General features: G+C 41.7%; 1 protein-coding gene across 2 annotated transcripts in view; it reads left to right on the top strand.

Moving 5' to 3' along the window:
• The window catches only part of LOC117512710 (metabotropic glutamate receptor 4-like), a 673,449-nt gene that overhangs the window by 310,047 nt on the left and 346,786 nt on the right, over positions 1-16,616 (top strand). The window lies entirely within an intron of this gene.

Below are 16,616 nucleotides of genomic sequence, written 5' to 3' on the forward strand. Positions count from 1 at the left end.
TTTTTCCACCTTTTTTAAGGTTCTATTGTGGCGTGAAAAGCGACGTATGTTTGACACATTTAACGGCGCCGTCTTTAATTACTGCAAAAAAAAAAAAAAAACACTGCAATGGATGAAAGCAGACAAACTTCATAAGCATCTTGAATGGAAGCCTGTTAACGACGACAAAACAGATGGTGTTAGAGATGGTGTTAGTTTGACACAGTTCCCTGGGTGTGATGAGCTAAACAGAACCGCTTTAGTTCACAGCCCCTCCACGGGCTGTGAACCCTCCCGCAGCTGGCGAGAAAATATCCACCTTTTTTCCCCCCACGTCGAAACCGGAAGTGAAGTTATAAGTGCGCTCATTGGTCGGTTGTGATTGGGTGTATATGCTCGCGTATTTACTTATTGAACCAACGGTTGGGCGGATAGCCACTCCGCATTCATATTCTTTAACACTCAACTGCTGATGTAATATTATATATATATATATATATATAGCTCTTTTGCAGGTTTCAGATAAGGTCTCCAGCAGTTCTGCTTTTATCACCTTTTACACGACAGAGCAAATGTCCTGTGATGTTATTAAGGTGTCATTCACACAGACGTGTGTCGGGAAAGCAGAAGCGTGATAGTGTATTGATTTAAATGAGCCCTTCATTTGCTCTGTCTGGCTGCAGTTGGAATATGATGACAGTGTATTTGGTCATTTCTCTTGTGGAACACGGGCATTGTTGTGTCCACACTCCTGGACAGCCACAGAACCGTAGCTGGTCTCTTTGAACCGCTGTGACATCCAGTTTTACAGTCCCACCAGCTGACCTGTGACTGGCTGGGCTCAATTGTGAAAATGTGTGAATACACATGTAACTGCATGTTTCAGGGTTGGGGATGTGTATTGATTGGCCTTTGGATGAACAAAAAGTCACAAAGAGTCACTGGGGGTGCATGTAAATTGCTATAAGGAGAAAAAACTTTGTATCGCAGTAGAAAAACAACACCCATCACTAAAAGGTCTGTGCTCCATGTCAGTAAAATGAATAAAATAAAATCCCTTTCAAAGTAGAACATAAAATAAATTCTAGATATTAATGGAAGAATATTAAAATTTGTGATTCTGCTGCATGTTGCTGCATCCACCACACCATGGAAACAGAGACTAGACAAGTTTAGAGATGGATAGTAGAGAATGAGAAGCTTGAATTTTCGACTGGACTGGGTTGCTTGACGCGAGGACGTTTTTCTTCAGATCGCTGGAGTTAGGTTGAAAACTCCATCTTTTGTGGCTTCTGTTTATTCTTCTCTACTAGAGTCAAGACAGAAGTCAGACTACCAGAGCAAGAATTTTAGCTTGAGGAAGCTTCTGCGATTTGAAGCAAAACGTCCTCGCGTCAAGCAACCCAGTCCAGTCGAAGATTCAAGCTTCTCTACTATGGAAACCACCTGGACAACTGAGAGCCTACACAGAAACTTTAGAGATGGATGTTTTGGGTGAAAAAATTTATTACACCAGTCCGTCATTGCCTGTAAGAGTCCTGTGCATTACTATGAAGATGACTGAGTCACTTGGTGAGAGGCTGTCTCGTGAGGAAACGCATCTGTACACAATGCATCAAAGCATGCATTTATACCAGCAGTGTCCACCAAAGCTCCCTGAGATGAAGCAGTTGAGTAAATAAATAAAATGTACATTCAGTAAAGATTTGAAGAATGACATTTTCATCTTTTACATTAGCATTCTAGACAGATGTCTCATATTCAGAAATGTGAGATTGTTCTGAACATATTGATGTGCAACACAAGGGCATTAATACTAAAAGAAACTTCCTTTATAAGGGGGGAATTATTGAAACTGATAAAATCAAGAAAATGCCCTTGGACCCCATAGGATAAAAAAAAACTTCTGTATATTAAAAAAAATGACTATTAGCAGTATGAGTTTTTCAGATTGCTTTAGAAAGCAGGAAAAAGGCCGTTTGTTTTAAAAAATTTTCCAGAGAGCTAGAGCTACCCCTGGTCTAATAGTTACATCAACTATCTCCTCAGCTTATGCAAATGCACTGGGTTGTTTAACTGCTGTTTGAACTCCGCCATGTTTTTGCTTCAACAAACATACAATCCTGAAATGAAAACTCATTTTAAATAGCAGGATTTGCTCAACTTGCAATTTCCCGCTTAGTTTCAGTGTGGAACGTTCCCGGTTCAAACCCCACCCCTGACACATTTCTCCGTGTAATGTGGAGTTGTGTCAGTAAGGGCATCCGGTGTAAAACTTCTGCCAAATCAACATGCAGGTCCACAAGTCTGCTGTGACGACCCTCTGTGAAAACAAGGGAGCAAATGAAGGGACTTACTTTTTTTAGTGTCGATGTGTGGAAGGAACAATACAGTGAAAATGTTCAGAGGTCACTCCCATTGTGGATCAGAACACAAGACCTGCAGGAGTATCCAGTCTTTGTGGTTTACTGATAGAGCCATATCAGAAATATAACCTTGCTTTTGAAGGTAACAAAAGCACCCTGTCAAAAACATCCTCTCAGTTCATGACAGCATAATTAATATTAGCTCTACATCCTGCACCACGTAATCATCCTCATGCACAATCATTAAGGCAAATGTGTCGTAATTCTTCTGATTTAGTTTGTGCATATATACCCATTCCAAATCATCACTGATCCGACACTGTGGCAGATAACACACAGCCCCGTCCTTCATTATTTGTACAAAATCCATTTGTGACATCAGAGTAATAAAAGACATGAAAGAGCTGAGATCTGAGAAATGTGCAAAGCTCCCTCTTGGATAGAACGTTTAATTTGGTGGCACATTGATAAGGCGTCATGACTTTGAGGTTATTGATTTTGTTCTGAGGAAAAAAAATGTCGTGTTAACGATTAACATGAAAATTATTGGTTGAGCTAATAGGATTAATAAATGGAATAGTTTTGAAAGTGTTGAATGCTTGGTCTCCAAGGTAAAGGTCAAACAAGGTCTACGTCTATTAGATTCTATGTTATGTGACGTTACCCCGTAACGTGATAAATAAGGATGATACATGGTCCAAACTATTCCTTTTTAAAACCGTGTTAACTCAACTAGTAATTTGCATCACTTTTTTAACAAAATTGGAGCAACTTTAACTTTTGACCCCTGTACAAAGTGACACTGACCTTTGTCACCATTCTTGCTGTTTTTATCCCATAATGCCATAGAATTCAGTTGCAGACCATCCAAACCATACCTTTTTGGAATCTTTATGATCAGGCAAATAATGTGGCATAGGTTTGAATATGATTGGAGCAACTTTTAATTTTGACTCCTGGGTAATTCTTCATTTGACCTCTACCTGAAAGCCAACTGAAAATTCAAGTGCCCAATCGTTTTTTTTCAAAAGAGGATTGTCTGAGGACTGTTTCTGACGAATTTGATGCTTTTATCACAATTTGCAGGATTCCGCTCTAAATATTCTCTTATCTGCTGCACTAAATGACAGGATAAAAACTGACTGAGGTGTAGCTCAGAGTCCAAGAGAACTAAGTATACAGAGTTTGTGTGTATGTTGATGCAGGATCTACAAGTTTACACCAACTTCACTTTTATTGGTCTTCAAGAGATTTTGCCACCCATTCAACTGATTTTCCAAGTCCTAAAAAAAAAAAAGACATAAATTCTAGAAAGTGTGTATAAGTGGAAAAAGTATGCTGTGGCCATTTGAAGAGGATATCGGACTGTTTTTTTTTTTTTTTAGCCGTGAAGTAGGTCAGAGTCGATAAAAGGCAGCTGGAAGAACTGGGAGCAGGGGTCAGCAGGGGGACTCCAGATAGCACTTCATCAGTGCCAGTCAGCCCACCAGGCACCAACCCAGACAGAAACACAGAACCAAGTTAAAGATAGCAATTGATTTATACTTACATCATCGTATTACAGTGCACAGGGTAATCAGTTTTAAACAATGACTTATACCTGGGTTCATGTATTACAATTCAATTCATTTCTTTAATCGCCAAATCACAACATAAGATAAGAAAGCCTTTATTCATCCCTCAATGGGGAAATTTCAGTGTCACATCGCAGCATAGAACAGTAGGAGTAGACAGAAGGACATGCAATAAAACAAACAAGCATCTCTTAAAAACAAGAACTAAAAAAGCACTGAGTGCCGGGTAAAGCTGAGGCTACCATTGTTTAGTTCAATGCTGCACTGCCGGGATGATATACTGCCGGGGTGTGAGAGTGATCAGATAAAATTACTTCACTGTGAAATGTATGATAAGTTACTCTGATATTTACAATATGGACAGGTTAAAATATAAGTAATATATATGTAATATGTAATAAGTAATGTAATATATGTAAAGTGACTTGAGTGCACCATAAGTTAAATTATTGCACCTAATAAATACAGCAGGTAATGACATGATTAATGACCTGGTTGCTATGGTTACCACAGTACTAGCATTGTTCATTGTACAGTCTGACAGCAGTCTGGAGAAACGATCTGTGGAATCTCTCCCTCACACAGCGAGGGTGGATGAGTCTGTCACTGAAACTGCTCTCCAGAGCAGACAGAACGTCCTGCAGGGGGTGACACTCGTGGTCCAGCATAGATGTAAGTTTAGCCAGGACCCTCCTGTCCCCCACCTCCTGCACAGAGTCCAGAGGACAGCCCAGGACAGAGCAGGATTTCCTGATGATCTTATCCAGTCTTTTTGTTGGGAAGGTGTAGTGACACGGGCCCACAACAGGGGGCGTTAATGAACGGACAATGGATAAGCCAAAAAAATAACAATTTAATGTTGTGAATTGCACAACGGAATACAGACAAAAACAAATAGAGGAGTACAGTCAATCATACACAAGGTGACGTGTGGGCAGGCTCGAGGATAGAAGACGTCTGTCCAAAGAAGAGCCGGATCCCACACGGCTTCCACCGCCAGCGGATCTGAAGAACACCGGAGCCGCCAAGTCCCGAGTCCCAGGTGGCCACCGTCTCCAGCTGTCAAACCAGGTACTGCTGGCAGAAACAGAAACAGTTAATGGTGGGTGTGTGAAGACACACCCAGTAATTGTCCCTTAAGTAGTTCCTCCGGGAGGGAGAACCTCCACCTCCAGAAACAATTTCACCTGTGCAGCTCCTGTTGGTCTCTTTCCTGGATGGAGTGAGAGGCGAAGAACGTCGCCCTCTCACTGTCCGCCAATCCAGCCTCCGACAGAGCCCGCAGGAACACGGCTGCACACAGAACAATGTTTTAAGTCTCAATATAAATCGCAGAGAAGGTTACCTCGATTGGTGGCTGATTTCTCGGCGGGGAGGTGTAGGTGCAGTCCGGCCTTTATGGTGATGGTGTTGAGTAGTGGATGAGTGACAGCTGGTACGGATGATGAGTGACAGCTGTCACTCCCGGTCACTCCGACGCCCTCTCGTGCTTGAAGCCCGCACTTCAAGCAGGGCGCCATCTTGTGGTGGTGGGCCAGCAGTACCTCCTCTTCAGCGGCCCACAAAACACTTTTCCTGTCCCTCTCTGTGATGCTGCTGCTCCAGCAGACCACACCGTACAGGATGGCTGATGCCACCACAGTCATAGAAGGTCCTCAGGAGTGGCCCCCTCACTCCAAAAGACCTCAGCCTCCTCAGGAGGTAGAAGCGGCTCTGACCCTTCCTGTAAAGTGCGTCCGTGTTGTGAGTCCAGTCCAGTTTTTCATTCAGATGAACACCCAGGTACTTATATGAGTTCACTCAATGTCCCTTTCCTGGATGTTCACAGGGGGGAGTGTAGTGGGGTGGTGTCTGAAGTCCACCACCATCTCCTTGGTCTTCCCCGCGTTGATGAGGAGGTGGTTCCTCTGACACCAGTCCACAAAGTCCTGCGTTAGTCCTCTGTACTCTGCATCATCGTTGTCCATAATGAGTCCAATGAGGGCGGAGTCATCGGAGAACTTCTGCAGGACACAGCGTCATCTCAAAGCGCTAAACACAGAGAGTAACATTTAGTCCTTACTGACCCCCATGACCCAGCACGTTCGCCTCATTTGCAATTACAAACTCACCATTGATAGGACGGAATCTCGAGTTTACAAGACTGACACAAACTGTCGAATAAACTTACAGTAGTGTTCAGAATAATAGTAGTGTGGCATTCAGTCAGTGAGTTTGCCAATTTTGTTGAACAAACAGGTGTGAATCAGGTGTCCCCTATTTAAAGTAGACCTGCATTGAAATAAATGTGGTCAGATCTCAGAAAGAAATAGCTGATATGTATTTATAAGACCCTTATGAATGCAGTAAAGTAAATCTGCAAGCCCAAATTTGTAATTCAGCGGAGAAATCTTTGTTTAAAAATGACAAATTTGCAGCTAAAATTTGTCCCTTAGCGAAAACTGTACATCCGGGTCATTACAGTGACGTTCGGCAGAACCGTCTGATCCCGCATTGAAATTGATTTTATCTGTTAGTAATGTTACTGTTATACACATCCTGGTTTCAGCATCCAAAAGTAAGCTGCAATGAATGTGAGATACAGCTCTGCATGCTCAGATCAGCGGCGAGCGACATTGACAGCGGACGACGTTCTTCCCCGATGCCTCACTCTCTGCCTCCGCTGCGCTTACCGAGTCGCGCTCGGTAACCGCCGAAGCGGGCCACTCACACCGCCTGTGTCTGTTGTGCAGCCGCATCACCTCCCTGTCTACTGAATGGAGGTGCAGCCAACTTGGCAAAAGTCCAGAGACTACACTCGCTGTTTTGATGCGAGCGGCCGGTAACACCTGTTGCTGGAAGGACAGACTTTCCGCAGCACCGCACGTCTTGGTAATCGACGCTGCAGAGCTCCGTGGCCGCTGAGAGAGGTTTATATCTTTTTAATGACTTGGATTGTTTGCGGGTCCCGCCTCCGTACCCCACGACGGTAACACCGGAGGCGAAAGACAGTAGATTTTCAATGCGACACCACTCAATCAAACGGGCGTAAGAAAAAATCCCCCAAAATAATTTTCAAGCACAAATAAAAGAAATGTGTACTCACCAAACGCGCCGCAAGACAATATGAAGTTTTAAAAAAGTAGATCCTTCCCTATAAGACAAGAAAAAGGTGCAGATGCAAACTGATGTAAATCCACAAATTACAGTTGGCGTGCGCAATGCATGCTGGGATAGGGTCTTCTCCCTGATGTCTCGGCAGCGTCCTGGATGTGATGACAGTTTTGCGGAGGGCTAAATTTTAGCTGTAAATTTGTCATTTTCAAATGAAGATTTCTCCGTTGAATGACAGATCTGGGCTTGCAGATTTACAGGCTTTTAAGGTGGCAGTAATTAAACCATTACTTAAAAAGCCATCACTTGACCCAGCTATCTTAGCTAATTATAGGCCAATCTCCAACCTTCCTTTTCTCTCAAAAATTCTTGAAAGGGTAGTTGTAAAACAGCTAACTGATCATCTGCAGAGGAATGGTCTATTTGAAGAGTTTCAGTCAGGTTTTAGAATTCATCATAGTACAGAAACAGCATTAGTGAAGGTTACAAATGATCTTCTTATGGCCTCGGACAGTGGACTCATCTCTGTGCTTGTTCTGTTAGACCTCAGTGCTGCTTTTGATACTGTTGACCATAAAATTTTATTACAGAGATTAGAGCATGCCATAGGTATTAAAGGCACTGCGCTGCGGTGGTTTGAATCATATTTGTCTAATAGATTACAATTTGTTCATGTAAATGGGGAATCTTCTTCACAGACTAAAGTTAATTATGGAGTTCCACAAGGTTCTGTGCTAGGACCAATTTTATTCACTTTATATATGCTTCCCTTAGGCAGTATTATTAGACGGTATTGCTTAAATTTTCATTGTTACGCAGATGATACCCAGCTTTATCTATCCATGAAGCCAGAGGACACACACCAATTAGCTAAACTGCAGGATTGTCTTACAGACATAAAGACATGGATGACCTCTAATTTCCTGCTTTTAAACTCAGATAAACTGAAGTTATTGTACTTGGCCCCACAAATCTTAGAAACATGGTGTCTAACCAGATCCTTACTCTGGATGGCATTACCCTGACCTCTAGTAATACTGTGAGAAATCTTGGAGTCATTTTTGATCAGGATATGTCATTCAAAGCGCATATTAAACAAATATGTAGGACTGCTTTTTGCATTTACGCAATATCTCTAAAATCAGAAAGGTCTTGTCTCAGAGTGATGCTGAAAAACTAATTCATGCATTTATTTCCTCTAGGCTGGACTATTGTAATTAATTATTATCAGGTTGTCCTAAAAGTTCCCTAAAAAGCCTTCAGTTAATTCAAAATGCTGCAGCTAGAGTGCTGACGGGGACTAGAAGGAGAGAGCATATCTCACCCATATTGGCCTCTCTTCATTGGCTTCCTGTTAATTCTAGAATAGAATTTAAAATTCTTCTTCTTACTTATAAGGTTTTGAATAATCAGGTCCCATCTTATCTTAGGGACCTCGTAGTACCATATCACCCCAATAGAGCGCTTCGCTCTCAGACTGCAGGCTTACTTGTAGTTCCTAGGGTTTGTAAGAGTAGAATGGGAGGCAGAGCCTTCAGCTTTCAGGCTCCTCTCCTGTGGAACCAGCTCCCAATTCAGATCAGGGAGACAGACACCCTCTCTACTTTTAAGATTAGGCTTAAAACTTTCCTTTTTGCTAAAGCTTATAGTTAGGGCTGGATCAGGTGACCCTGAACCATCCCTTAGTTATGCTGCTATAGACGTAGACTGCTGGGGGGTTCCCATGATGCACTGTTTCTTTCTCTTTTTGCTCTGTATGCACCACTCTGCATTTAATCATTAGTGATCGATCTCTGCTCCCCTCCACAGCATGTCTTTTTCCTGGTTCTCTCCCTCAGCCCCAACCAGTCCCAGCAGAAGACTGCCCCTCCCTGAGCCTGGTTCTGCTGGAGGTTTCTTCCTGTTAAAAGGGAGTTTTTCCTTCCCACTGTAGCCAAGTGCTTGCTCACAGGGGGTCGTTTTGACCGTTGGGGTTTTACATCATTATTGTATGGCCTTGCCTTACAATATAAAGCGCCTTGGGGCAACTGTTTGTTGTGATTTGGCGCTATATAAAAAAAAAAATTGATTGATTGATTGACTTTACTACATTGCTTTTCTCTTTGAAAGCCTGAGGAAAATGGGACGTTCAAGACATTGTTCAGAAGAACAGCGTAGTTTGATTAAAAAGTTGATTGGAGAGGGGAAAACTTATATGTAGGTGCAAAAAATTATAGGCTGCACATCTACAATGATTTCCAATGCTTTAAAATGGAAAAAAAACAACAAAAAAAAAACAGACGTGTGGAAGAAAACGGAAAACAACCATCAAAATGGATAGAAGAATAACCAGAATGGCAAAGGCTCACCCATTGATCAGCTCCAGGATGATCAAAGACAGTCTGGAGTTACCTGTAAGTGCTGTGACAGTTAGAAGACGCCTATGTGAAGCTAATTTATTTGCAAGAATCCCCCGCAAAGTCCCTCTGTTAAATTAAAGACGTGCAGAAGAGGTTACACTTTGCCAAAGAACACATCAACTGGCCTAAAGAGAAATAGAGGAATATTTTGTGGACTGATGTCTGGTGGGTTGCGCGCGCTACATACAAGTAGTTGCCATACTCAAAAGACCAAGATTCCTTGCGGATAGGACATGCGCAGAACACAAAATAATGTTCCTTTCTATGGGGATATCCCGATGCGCGTTTATATGACCTTATATTCGGGTTAGAAAAGGAGTAACCCAGGGGTCTTATTCGGCTTTTTAAAAAACGGAATATGAGCATATTCAGATTTTTGCGGGTGTTTACATGGCCGTGCGCAACCGGGTTATTGCCAATATTCTGGTTATGAAAGGGTTATTGGCTGCATGTAAACATAGTCAGTGAAGCATGGTGGTGCAAGCATCATGATATGGGCATGTTTCTCCTACTATGGTGTTGGGCCTATATATTGCATACCAGGTATCATGGATCAGTTTGGATATGTCAAAATACTTGAAGAGGTCATGTTGCCTTATACTGAAGAGGACATGCCCTTGAAATGGGTGTTTCAACAAGACAATGACCCCAAGCACACTAGTAAATGAGCAAAATCTTGGTTCCAAGCCAACAAAATGAATGTCTTGCAGATGTGAAAAAATCATGAAAAACTGTGGTTATACAACTAAATACTATGTTTCTGTGTAGGCTCTCAGTTGTCCAGGTGGTTTCCATAGTAGAGAAGCTTGAATCTTTGACTGGACTGGGTTGCTTGACGGAGGACGTTTCGCTTCAAATCGCAGAAGCTAGCTCAGCTAAAATTCTTGCTCTGGTAGTCTGACTCGCGTCAAGCAACCCAGTCCAGTCAAAGATTCAAGCTTCTGTACAACTAAATACTAGTTTAGTGATTCACAGGATTGCTAAAAAAGCAGTTTGAACATAATAGTTTTGAGTTTGTAATGTCAACAGCAGATGCTACTATTATTGTTAACACCCCCTTTTCTACTTTTTTTTTTTACTAATAGCCCAATTTCATAGCCTTAAGAGTGTGCATATCATGAATGCTTGGTCTTGTTGGATTTGTGAGAATCTACTGAATCTACTGGTACCTTGTTTCCCATGTAACAATAAGAAATATACTGAAAACCTGGATTAATCTTTTTAGTCACATATCACTATTATTCTGAACACTACTGTATATGTCAACAGTTGCAAGCCAAAACATCAATTCTTTAGCATTACTGAACGTGATGTTGTATTATATAACGTCTGAGTGGATCCTTGTCGTTTGATTGGTGGGTTGTATGTCACGTGACATGGATTATTCATTGTGTTTCATTGACTCTGCAATTTTGTGCTATTGGAACTTTGCTACTGCACACCGCTACCACCACGTGCTCGCCTTACCAGGGACCATGTTTGGCCAAACATTACGGTGTTTGTTTTACTTGAAGGAGCTAATTGATGGCGCTAATTCTTCTAACACACACACACACACACACACACACACACACACACACACACACACACACACACACACACACACACACACACACACACACACACACACACACACACACACACACACACACAACAAGTCCACTCTGCTGTAAACCATCTGGAGGCATAATGAGCTGTAAGGATGAAAGCTGACATGATTTCTCACTGGACTGGGGAACTCCATGAAGCCTTTTTTTTTTTTTGGAAGTACACGAAGTCAGTGCATGGCATGATGAACTACATCATCGCAATTTGGACTCCTATTTAAAGTTCATGTTGGACTGTTAAGCAGCAGTGCAACACCACAATGTAAGTCCTTTTTCTATTTGTAAATTATTGTATTGTAAAGTATCAAATCACATAAAACAAATGAATGCTTTTACATTCTTTCAATGGAACAAATATTTCATGAGGTGAAAGCTGAAACATTCCATTCAACGAGGCGAATGTTTTAGCTTTCACCTCATGAAATATTTGTTCCATTTAACTCAAACAGTCATTATTTGTGTACTGTTACTTAGACCTGTAAAGCAGCCTTCACACCGGGCGCGACGCGAGCGAAAGCGGCGACAGTTTGCCATGTAATCCCTTTGGAAGAACGCGTTGTGGATCCAAGACATGCAACGTGACGCGATGGACGCGAATGAAGTGACGCGAATGAAGTGATTTTGAGCGATTGGCGCGTTTGTGGCGCGATATTGCCTTGCGTTGCCCTCCTCCCCAAGTGAAGATTATTTTATTTATTAACTACACAGATGTATAATAAAACAAATGGTGACTGGTTTATAAACACAATTATGACAGAGCGAGGAGCAGCCCCGCAGCAGCGGCAGCGGAAAGTTTCTTTTTTACGTGCATACGCGAGCAAATCGTCCGTGAAGATTATTTTATTTAATAACTACAGAGATGTATAATAAAACAAATGGTGACTGGTTTATAAACACAGTTGTGACAGAGCGCAAGCAGCAGCAGTGGACAGTTTTTTTTTTTTTTTATTGTTTACATGTGCGCGTGTGAACAGGACAGGAGGTCCTCAAACTGGGTCCTGCAGAGGCGGAAGGCCCGCTGAAAGCGGCCATTATCAAGACACAGCTCCTGCAGCAAATAATGATACTCCCCGAATTGGGAACGCCTCATGAGGATGTTGTGAACCCAAGGACGGCACCACTGACGACATTTGTCAGTTTCCACAACAATTAAGAGCACACCATCTCACTCCGTGTGATCAAGGTCCACCACTTGACTGACAACCGGAGCCTGCGAGTGGAATGGAAGCTCCCTGACGCACTGGGGCGAATTTTCGCAGCGAAAGCAGAGCGACACACCGTCGCGCTGCGACAGCCGCGAACTTGTGGCGTCACGCCCGGTGTGAACGCGGCATAAGAGGTAAGCCAGAGTCACTGTGTGAAATTATAGTGTATGCTTTAACATTATATATTTATTCATTTGTATTAATTTTTCTTAAAATACTTCATACCCCTCCTAAAACCTCCTACCTCATAGAAAACAGTTGAATTGTATTATTTCTTATGAAATATTTAATTTATAGACCTTATATGTAGTTCATGCCAAAATTTCAGTCATAATCATAGTAAAGATCTGATCAAACGACAGTGAAACTGAACATATACAATGTATAAAATGCACAATGAAGCATAACAGCTCAGTCTCACATTTTTTTCATCCTCCCCCATGAAATGATTCAAATTTTCGTGACGGGTTTTTTTTTTTAACTCACTAGTACTAACCCTACTCCTTCCCCTAAACCTAACCATAACCAATTTTTATGATAATATTTCCAATGAGGAGATCAGAAAGGACAATATAACAGCACTTTTGTGCAGCCGTTAGCACAGTTAGCTCTTTGTTAGCCACACATAGTTAGCTGCTAATCAAACACAGAGGAACGCTGTGACATTTTGGTAAAATATGAACCCTTGGACACATGGACAACATTGCTGGTAGGCCTACCCCTATAGTTCACGTACACAGTTTAATATGTGGTCAGAAATAAATGTAAACAAAGCAATTTTGTTTTACCATGAAAAATGGCTGTAAAAGTGATGAATTCCTGTAACTTCATCAAAGGGTACCAATAACTGTGACCGGCATACATTTTATATCAGGAATTTTGTTTCACTTTATGAATGCATTTTGTTTTGTTCTTGTTGCCAAATAACCTTGGACATTTTTTTTTTTTTATATATTTTTGATAAATCAAAATTGCTTTGTTTGCATTTATTTCTGACCACATATTAAACTGTGCACATTAACTATAGGGGTATATATTAAAATGTGTACATAAAATATAGGGGTGCCAACAATTTTGTCCATGTGTGCATAACATGTTAATCATGCTGTTGGACAGCAGGTTATGGTCTCTGACTGGTTTGACAACAATGCAAATGCCATAAAAATAGCGAGCATCTGTTTTACAGTCCATTACTGAAAATGGTCCAGAGCTTCTTAAAGAAATTTTATTAACTCAACTTACTTGCAGAACTGCTTAAATTCACCCTATTAGCATACCAATGCTAATAGGGTGAATAATAAATAAATAAAAACTCCTGAGCTGTTACCAAACGAGCACAAAAAGGTTGATGTGATAAATTTTCTTCAGGGACTGTTTTACTTGTGTTGTGCACAAGGGTACAGAGGTACTTAAGGAGACTCTCAAATCACATTCCCCATTAACTGCCAGTCCCCTTGTCTGTGTCCTCCATGTATATTGATTTGCCACGACATGAGGAAAAGATTGTTCATGGTTGGATTATTTTAAATGACTGGAATTGAGCCACATATTGTTGAGAACTGTAAACCTTCCTTGCTTTTAAAATGAAGCATGTCCTTCAACATTTGAATTCTAGCAGAGACGAGTGGGGGATCCGGTAGCGTGCTCATCGTGTTTTGTGAATCTAACAACTTCGCATATGGTTTACACTCAGCTGACAACAGATCATGCAAACAAGAAGCCCGGCCCGCCATCTGCCAGCACGCTGATGGTGATGCTGCTGCTAATTGTATTGGTTTGGTAAATTTGTCAGATTGAGAAATCAATTTGCGTTGATTCTTGAGCAAGTAAACAGACGTTTGGGCTACATTCTCCGTTGATGGTCCAGAATGAGTACTTGAGGGCTCATCTGGAATCAGTGGGGGTTACATTGAGCTTATATCACAGACTTTCCATCGAACCATTGCTCTATTTTTAAGCCTCCCCATACGCATGCTTTGGTCTCCAGGGAGGTCATTAATTTGAATCTCTGTCAGTAGAATGTCCCACAAAAAGTCTATCAAAACTTGCAGACTGCATATCTTACAGCGACATTTGCTTCTCTAAAGTCATATGAATTCTGATTAGAAAGTGTTCTTTTAAATCACTGTCATGACAAATGCTGCAGGGAATTCATAAGACAGATGACCCTATTATTTTTTGTTACTTGCATTTTTTGTTTCAGACTGATTTTAATCTCCTTACACAACATTTAAGATTAGTCCCTTCCCGAAATTAGGACATTGCCAACTTTGCATGAACACTGGAGCAATTTCAAAAGTAGTCAAGCAAATTTGGCCTCGCACATAAATAAATAAAAATGTATTTATATTCTAAATTTAGATAGAAAAATATTTTACAAGAGAGACTTGGCCAAAGTGCAAGCCCATCACAATATAACATGAAGTATGTGCTTTACTGGAATAAGCAGGTGTTAAAAATATGTTATTCACTACATCACACATCAAAAGGTTATAATAATACCTTAAAAATGAGAAAATTATAGAGCTGAGACAAAACCTCACATTAGACCTTAAAGGTGCGTTTACACATAACCAAGATGCGTTACGAATGTAATTTTCATTCGTGACACATTCCTAACATTCTTAATGTGACTTAACGCATCTGAATATGTTTCTTAATAGTGTGTGTTGGTGCGTGATATTCTTGATATTCGTGGAGCATGTTTTTGCCTGTCAAAAAATCTTCCACGAATGTCACACACCACCCTCATTTTGTCTCACGTCGTGGTGGTCTCAACTGAGCGTATTGATCCGTCTTGATGAGTATTGATCTTTAATAAAACGTGACAATGTTCGTAGTGGTTCCTGTGATGGTTCTTGGAGCCCAAACTGTCGTGCGTTATTACGAAGTGACACGGAAACTGTCAAGTTTTGACATGACTTGTAACGCGGCGTCACATTTCACTGCGCGCCATGACAAATCAGTTTTCTGTCACGTGCGCACAATTAAACTTGGCTCCAAATGTCGTTCCACAGTTCCTGCTGAAGCTCCTCAGGATGCTCCTGCAGGTGTTCCACCTGCTGTTGTATCTGATGAGCGGGAGAACGAGTCTGAACCAGAGGAGCGAGAGGAGACTCACGTGCAGCCAGACATCACTGCACCTCCTCCAGTCCGGCGGAGGAAGAAGCGCGCGCACAATTAAACCCTGCTGCACCGCATTCAGTTTGATTGCTGACACCAAGGCGGCTAAAAGTCTAATTTCAGTGCTCTTCAGCGCGCTGCATGTGCATAATGTTTTGGGAAAATGCACGAGACGAGAGCCGCGTGAAGCCACACATCTGGCGCTGTCCTCCTCCTCCTCTCTGTGCCACTCCATGGCACAGAGCCCAACTACGCATGCAGTCACAAAGTTCTTCTGAAAAACTGGAGCGATCTGAATTGGATGAATATGGGTGTGTGTGTGGAGACAATTCACCTCGTTCACAACGTGACAGAACTTAACGATGTGCTGTTATGCGCAATAGCGCGCAACAACACGGAACACTATTCTTGACTGTGCATAATGGTTCCTGATAATTCTCCGGCAACATGTGCCATTAATCGTAACGTGTGGTAACAGGTTGCAGCAGTTCCTGAGGACACCTGATGCCTCTGCCCCGAATAATCACATTCGTGATCAGCGGCCAAGAATGTGTACTTCGTGGCATTCGTGACTAGTCGTCATGTGTAAACGCAGCATTAAAGTAACTTACCTGATGGTTTATGATTTTAAAATAACATGCATGTTAAGTTTTGGAAAAGTATGAATAAATATAATGATATTAACCCTTATTGACTAAAGAAACATTTCAGCATACACTTTAATGTTCAATCACCTGCATTCTATGGTTTGACTTGGACCATATAATGTAATATACACACACACACACACACACACACACCACTCACTCATCTTCAACCAGTTACTCCAATTAAGGTTCACGGGGGGCCTGGAGCCTATCTGAGCATACATAGGGTGTGAGGCGGGGTACACCCTAGACAGGACACCAGTCTGTCGCAGGGCCTCATATAGACAAACAGACACACATTCACACCCACATGCACACCTACGGACAATTTAAAGTTTACAATCCACCTAACCTGCATGCTTTTGGATGTGGGAGGAAGCCTCTCTAAAGGCAGCTTCATGATGAAGTGGTATAGAGGAGGATTTTCCGTCACCAAAACATCAAATCTAGGCTTGCATGTCAGATGTACCTTCTGAAAATTGTAGCTGAACTTTGTTTTTAAGAAAATCCTCCTCTATACCACTTCATCATGAAGCTGTATAACTGGGGATACAAAATGCAAAACATGCACTATGCTGTAGAAACGGAGTTGGAATCAATCGAGAGAGACCTGTATCTACATC

The sequence above is a fragment of the Thalassophryne amazonica genome, chromosome 6, assembly GCF_902500255.1.
Source record: "Thalassophryne amazonica chromosome 6, fThaAma1.1, whole genome shotgun sequence".
In the NCBI taxonomy this organism is placed as follows: domain Eukaryota; kingdom Metazoa; phylum Chordata; class Actinopteri; order Batrachoidiformes; family Batrachoididae; genus Thalassophryne; species Thalassophryne amazonica.